Here is a 7,394-nt window from a genome sequence, read left to right on the forward strand (position 1 = left end):
GTGCGGGCCTCTCTTAACAGAATAGGACACGGGGAATAATAACAGGGGACGGGGTGAGGCGAAGGAAAAAAAAAAGGGAAAGGGAGAATTCTATATTACGGGGCGTTGCACGGGATCGCGCATACCTGAAAAACGAACTTACTCCGCGTACTTCTCTCTAACAGTTTTTTACTTGGGTAACGCGATGATTTGTCGAATCGTGTAAGGTGCACGATCATCTCGTAAGAATTTCTTAAAACTCTCGAGATTAATTTTTCTTTTTTTAACGAATATTGAATCTATAATATCACGCAAAGATTATTATTGATTTTAATATTTAATTTGATATAATCGTGTATAAGAGAATTTGAATTTAAGAACCGTGAATCCTTCGCTATATATGTAATTATACCAGAAACCAAAATTGTCTCCGATTCAAATTTTTAATATATTATTTTACAAAATGATATGGTTTCGTTCATTTGAATAATGAAAAAAATGATAATTCAAAGCATCGAGTTAATCGAGATTAATAAAGAACGATCAACTGTTTTGTATATTTTATATATTTCTTGTGCATGATATACGTCAAATTAAATTTTCCAAATTCCGATGAAAAGTAAGGCGAATAGGATTCGCGAGAAACGATTTCACAGAGAATGCAGTAGAGATAGGGTGAGGCGGAGAGATAGCTAATGGGAGAGGAGAAGGAAGAGATGAAGTGAGTAAGTAAGTAGGTGAGGCCAGCGAGTAGGCTGACAAAGAATCGAGCATCAGCACTGTCAGAGGCTGACAGAGGGCTCGAGTTACGTCACTGGCCGGGCTGTTGTGCTTTTTCAGGGCGGCCATTGAAAAGTTCGCTCACAGTCAGTGCGGGTAGGCGATGCTATAGTCGAAGGCAAGAGCGTTAAGGGATCTTTTTCGTTCCTTTAGGAGACAAGAAGACGTCTCTTTTTGCCCTTTCATGGAAGAACTGGGAGTGGTTGTCCCCGAAACAGTATGGATCCGCCATACTGAATGCGTAAACGCATGGTGGAAAATGTGCCCCCGCTCAATATTATACTTTGTATTCGATGATAGACCGTTGAGATGGAGGATGAACGTTGTATATTGTTGGTTGGAACTGGAAAAGATTTAGCTGATCGATAAAACATTCGAAAGGAATTTTTTATAATTTTTAGGAAAAGGTAAAGAAAAGGGGAAAATGAAAACTTATTTTTCTGTGTTTTGAGAACGAAAAGAGAAGTTTATAGAAAAAAAAAAACATAGTTTTATTAATAAAATGACAAAAATCCCCTTCTCTTTTGTACATATTCCTTGAAACTTACAAATCCTCCACTTTTAAATAAATTGTCAAATATTTCAATACAAAAAATGAAACAAGTTCCATAATTTCGTCCTTTGACCGGTATAAAAAAAAAAAGAAAATTATCAACTTTTTACCACTCGCGTGAACAAAAGAAGAGAAAAAGAGAGAGAGAAAGAGAGAAAAGTTTATTCAACAAGACTCGACGAGAGAGATTCCCACCAACTGTCCTCCTTTTCCACCGGTAAAATAACGAGGAGCACTTTCATAGTTCTTGGACGAGGTGAATGCGTAACCAGAGGCCGGATGTTCCCGCCCAGGATGGATCCACCGTCTTGTAAGGTACTACTCTCAAGGAGTTTCTTCGCCTTCCTTTTCAACCCCTCGAGGTGGTAGCGTCTCTGATTTCTGATCCGCTAGCCGGTGCAGCTACTTGTCACTTCGGTGAACGCCCACTTTCCATCGGGAGAAAGAAAACGTACGTCCATAACGTAAGCGTTCGTTGCGTTTCATCGTTCCATCCTCCTTTTAACCGACAACTGATTTTCATAACAGTGAACTTCCGCCCGACTAACGAACGTTAACGTCTCGAGACGAGACGAAAGACGCGTTGCGCGTCTTCTTTTGCTTTTCAAATTCCTGACTCGTTTACAGAATCTTTTCTTTTTTTCTTTCTCTTCTTTCCCTCTCCCCTCTTTCCTTTTATCGAGATCGCGCAACAAATCAATAACAATAGTGATTCGACATGTGAATTCTCACGGTTGAGGAACACGATCAAGTTTCGTTGAATCCAATAATATTCTGTTGAACGTCATATGACGTCAGATATAATATTCTTTATCACTTTGTAAGAACAAAGTCGTATAAGTAGTTAAATATATCAAATATATCTTTAAGTAAAGGTCATCTTTGTTTCAATTCTGACATCAGATACTTCATTTTAATGATTAAAAATTTCCATGACGTAGCTTTCAAACAGATTCAAACGATTTCAAACAACTTTAAACTTTGAGCAAATTCAAATTTTCCGCACGATCTCTTTCATAAATCGATAGAAGCGAGTCCCTGACGAGTTTACAGTTTCCCATGTCAAATCATATTTAACCAAAGAGAGCGCTATCGTTCACATGAGGCAATAATTCCGCATATGGCGGTTTTTACCGCGTTTCATCAGACAGGATACCCACTTTCCACCCTCGTCGTTCAGGTAAAACGCGGGGGTATCGATGATTCTCTCCCGCTTGTATCGATCCAACCATATGTTCCGCGTTTCCCACAAAACGTTGTATGAAATAATATCGCCGGCTCCTGTTTAGATGAAGGAGCAACAGGTCGTTTGCGCCAATTCGTCATTGTTCTAATCGCGGCGAAGATAAAACGATTTCGTGCATCACGCGAGCCACGAATCGAGGGTGGTGCTTTCGAGCATGATGTACGATGTGTTAAAACGCGTGTGTATTTCACTGATTAAGCGCGTGAATTAATGGCTAGTTCGATTTATGAAGAGAGATAATAAATAATAAATAAATTAAATACGTGAGAAAGAAAATGATTAGATAAATGATTATTATAAAATTAAGATACTATGTACAACTTGATCGATAATCTTTTAATAATTTTACGAAGTGAAATGAAAATGAAGATTCGATAGATAAGATTAAAGTGAACATTTTTCTTTTTTTTCTACTAAATATATCCTCTGAAATTTGTTGCATTTACAAATTCATTTAATTACACCTCATTTCGAGTAAAACGTGTTTTATCGCGTAATAAAATTGGAACACAGAAAGTGTATCATTTTTTACAATTACCCGTTGGAAAAATTGGAAAAATTCATTGTTGGAAGACGGTAGGGGGTTGAAAAAGATTTAGAGGGACGGGCAGGTGAAGTTCATAAAAGTCTTTCTTATAGTATATCCAAGGAACAGAAACAGAGTCAGTCCAGAAGCACGAGCTTATCCTCCATTAACGCGGTGCTTGCCGCTCTTCTGCCCTTGCGTCTCTCTTTTTAGATCTCGAGGCTGGCTGGAAATTTTGACCGAGTATTTTCGCCGAGTATTCCATAGTGTCTGCCAAGTCGACCGTATGATCGGTATGGGATTATCACTTGCTCCAATGATCCCATGAACGAGAAGGCGCTTCGACCAGGAAAATGTCAACCTAATTTTGCAAGATCTCTTGCTCCTTGGCCCGGAACACGCCTGGACTTAGCAGGGTCCAGCGTCTTTTCACGCTTAAATACAGGGCTTTGATCCTCGATACCGTAGAACTAGATGTTACTTTTTGTAAAGATTAAATCTTTTTCGATGGGATAATTAATTGATTTAATAATTATCTTCCATATACTTGGAATAAAATCAATTAACGAAACTAAAAATTGTATTATATTCCTCAGTCCATTCATCTTGAAAGAATTATTATTCTAAAGAGGGTGTAACGAAGTCTTCCTTTTGCTTCCTACAAAACAGATGCCAGAAACATCTCGATCGGCCCTTTGTTTATAATCCAAAGAGACGAAACCTCTCGAAACCTTGTTAAATGCAATACCAGTAAAACAAGGCGCAAACAGTTGAATAGGCTAGGCCTCAGGATTATTGCAACTGCCACGTTCTCTCCTGCACCCCGTGCGTAGATGACGAGATAGCGGCGAAATAAGACGAGAGCAAGAAATTTACCTGAGCTCGCAAGTTTTTGGATTTAAAGCTGCTAAAGCACGAGACTCTATTTATGTCTCTTTCTCTCTCCCTCTCTTTTTTCTCTCAGTTTCTAATTACCGTTTTTCAACCATTTTTAAGAGGTATTTTATTATTGTTTCTAAGTGACTATGAACCACCTGTCAACTCGTTATCGATACATCTCTTTGTCTGGACACAGGTAATCCGTTCGAATTAACGACGATATTCGTAGCACGAATTAGGGATGGTGCTTGTAAACTGCTTATAAACTGGCTTTGTATTGCTTATGTCCTATTGACCCTATTACTGAAATCTTATCTGTTGAAATTTACCTGTGTGTGTTTGAAGATGATTCCTTGGAGAAGGAGGATTTTGTTTTCACAGGAGGATAAAAATAATTTGTGCGTGTCACGAAATAGATTTCGGTAAAATGGTAAGATATTGAGAATTTTTGAGCTATACAATTTCCTTTTGATATTTTATTATTATCCTTTTTTTTCTATTTTTCTTCATGTTCACATTTTTCAAATATTCTATTATTTATTTGACTTTAGTTTTGAGTGAAAAGAAAGCAATAAAACTCTTTGGATTGATACAGAAATTTTTGTTACAGGATAAAGTTAATTTATGTCTAAATAAACGCGTTTCTATATTTACGATGTGGTTTTAAATACGACAAAGAGAATAAGATAAATATTAAGACTTTTGAAATATTTTATTTAGGTATTTTTGAAAACGGAAAGAATTACTGGATTTCGGATAAATATGAAAAATTTTCTAAATAGGTTACAGTTATATTTTTGTTATGTCAGTAACTATCCTGAAAGGCGTGTTTTGACAAATAATATAATTATATTTATTACCTTTACAAGTTAGTTATATATATAAACATGTTTTGGACGGTATGAAAGATATTTGCACAGTTAAAAGTAAATTTTACTTTAAAAGTTACAATTTGGCAATAAAAGTTTACCTGGACTTTATTGTCAAACGTCAAAATTAACTTTTAATTTTCGGAACTTTTATGTTCTTTTGATCTTTATTAACTCTTTACATAAAGTAAAATCAATATCTTTTTCAATGGTTATACCTTATAACTTTTAGACAATATCTGTATTGTAACAATATATTTTTCAACTTTCAAAATGAATAATAAACGAAATATTGTTTTATATATATCTTTCAATATGTCGATAAAATTTATATTTTTTCATTAAAGAAAAGGATAAATAAATTTTGATCTTTTAAATAAAATACTTAACTTCAATCGAGTTAAGGATTACATTTCGAATGAATGAATAATCACATGCCATTTTGCATGAAACGAGATCGATAACATTATATTCCACAATGTAAGCTACCACCACCAATTTGTCCCCTTAAAACGGCAACAGCCCCTCGTGTGTACGATTCACTGGTCACAAGCACTCTGAATTTCAGTACCAGTTTCTGTAAGCTCATCGTGCGATGCCAGACAGTTGTGTTTCGATACAAAAGTAACCAGTTGTTTAGACAAATTTATTTTTCTTTACTATTTCAATTAAAAAACGATAAGATAAAAAAAAAGAAAAGAACGAGATAAATTTTGCCTATTATATTTAATAATTTTCAGATAAATACAATGTTCAATTCAAATTAAACAAAAAAGGAATTTATATCTATGTGCTCTTAGAAAAGAACGAATTACAGAGAGAATATTATGTTCCATTTTCACGCTTATTTCGAGCTCCTCAAAAGTAAAAAAAAAAAAGAAAAAAAAAAGAAAAGAAAAAGCTTCGATAGATTCGTCTCTTTTTGTGAACATCTTTCCCAGCGCACCCCTAAACAATTGTATTTTGATTCCGGCCCTATTACGGACCGTTTAGTTGCATTTGCCTTCTTGACAAAGCGACTCGAATCTCTTTTTCGTGCCTCTTCTTCTCCCGTTTATATATATATATATATCCACGTATACCATCGCAACGAAGAATAGAGTGGCTTTGTGAAAACTCCTCGGGACAGTTACGCGGATAATCTTCTCGACATATTGCGGCAAAGGTAAAAACCGAGCCACGGTTCGGCGAGCATTCGCCAAAGTCGAATGCTTTCATTCGTTGTCCGAACAAATCGACGGTTTATGAAATGAACTTGAATCCCTATAATTTTTAACATCCATAAAATTATCCACTCTCTTACACTTGGAAAAAAATAATTCCAGCCATCTTTCACTTATTCTGTTATAATATCTTCAAAAATATTTCGTCGTTCATTCGTCAGATATTTCAAATTAACCCTTTCATCTCTCTCTTTTGCTCAATTATTCCTCAAAAATTAATCCTCCTTTCTAAACTATATATTATCGCATCAACTATATATTATCTCCACTCGAAGGAAGAAAGAAAAAGAAAAAAAGAAGAAATAAATCCACCCCGCGGTTGATACGATCGAAGAGGCTCGTTGAAACCGGTATAGGGTGATCCAGTGTACGATCGAGAGATCCAATCTCCGTAATATTACGTCGGTTATGACGGATTCTTCGCGTAATTCGTACACTCGTCCGACGAGCGTGTGTACGCGCAACCCCTAAGCCATGTTCCCGCGCGAGGGGTGCGCTCGTCACGAAGGGATCCGGCATGAGATAATTCAAGATGGAGTCAGGGAGTCAGGAAACGGCGCATCTGCCTGTGCGCATTATTCCGTGGTGTACGTTCTATTTAACCTCCTCCACGTATCTCTATTCATCGAAATATGGGGATGTTTTCTTTCTAACGCTTTTCTTTCCAACTTTCTCTCCTTTGTCTTTTTTTTCTGTGTGTGTCTCTCTCTCTCTTTTTCCAATCGTTTTGTACCTGATATTTTTTATCCACGTATCAATTGATCTCGAGAGTACGTGGTTTGATGTTTGTAACGAATGTTTGTAGTCTGCACGATATGTTACGATGCTGTTTAGGTAATAATAAATTGTGTGATTGTCAAAATATAGACTTGTTAAATACAAAGTATATTTATTTAATAGATATCCTTGTTTATTATATTATTCTTTCAGATTTTATGATTTAATGAATATTAAAATATTGATGATTCAATACGAATTGAATTTATATAATTCATATTCTATAAATCTATCATCGTTTCAAAGTTTTTTCCATTTCTAAAAAAACTTTTAGAATAACAAAATTCTTTAATCTTCTAAAATACAAAAAGCATTATAATTGGATTAAAACATTTCTATTTCAAAATTTCTTCCATCATGGAAAAACGGAGAAAAGAAAAATCACAAAATCATCGTCTCCTTTCAAAAAAAACGAAATAATCCATCCCTTCCACTTTCGTTACTAACAAGATACCATTGCAATTACAACGTTCCCCTCTTTCTTAAAATTTTCCTTTCCACTTTCGAGTGTAAGCGACCAACAAACCACAAAATCATCTCCTACCAAAAAAAAAAAAAAGAA

The sequence above is a fragment of the Apis dorsata genome, unplaced genomic scaffold, assembly GCF_000469605.1.
Source record: "Apis dorsata unplaced genomic scaffold, Apis dorsata 1.3 scaffold_194, whole genome shotgun sequence".
NCBI lineage: Eukaryota > Metazoa > Arthropoda > Insecta > Hymenoptera > Apidae > Apis > Apis dorsata.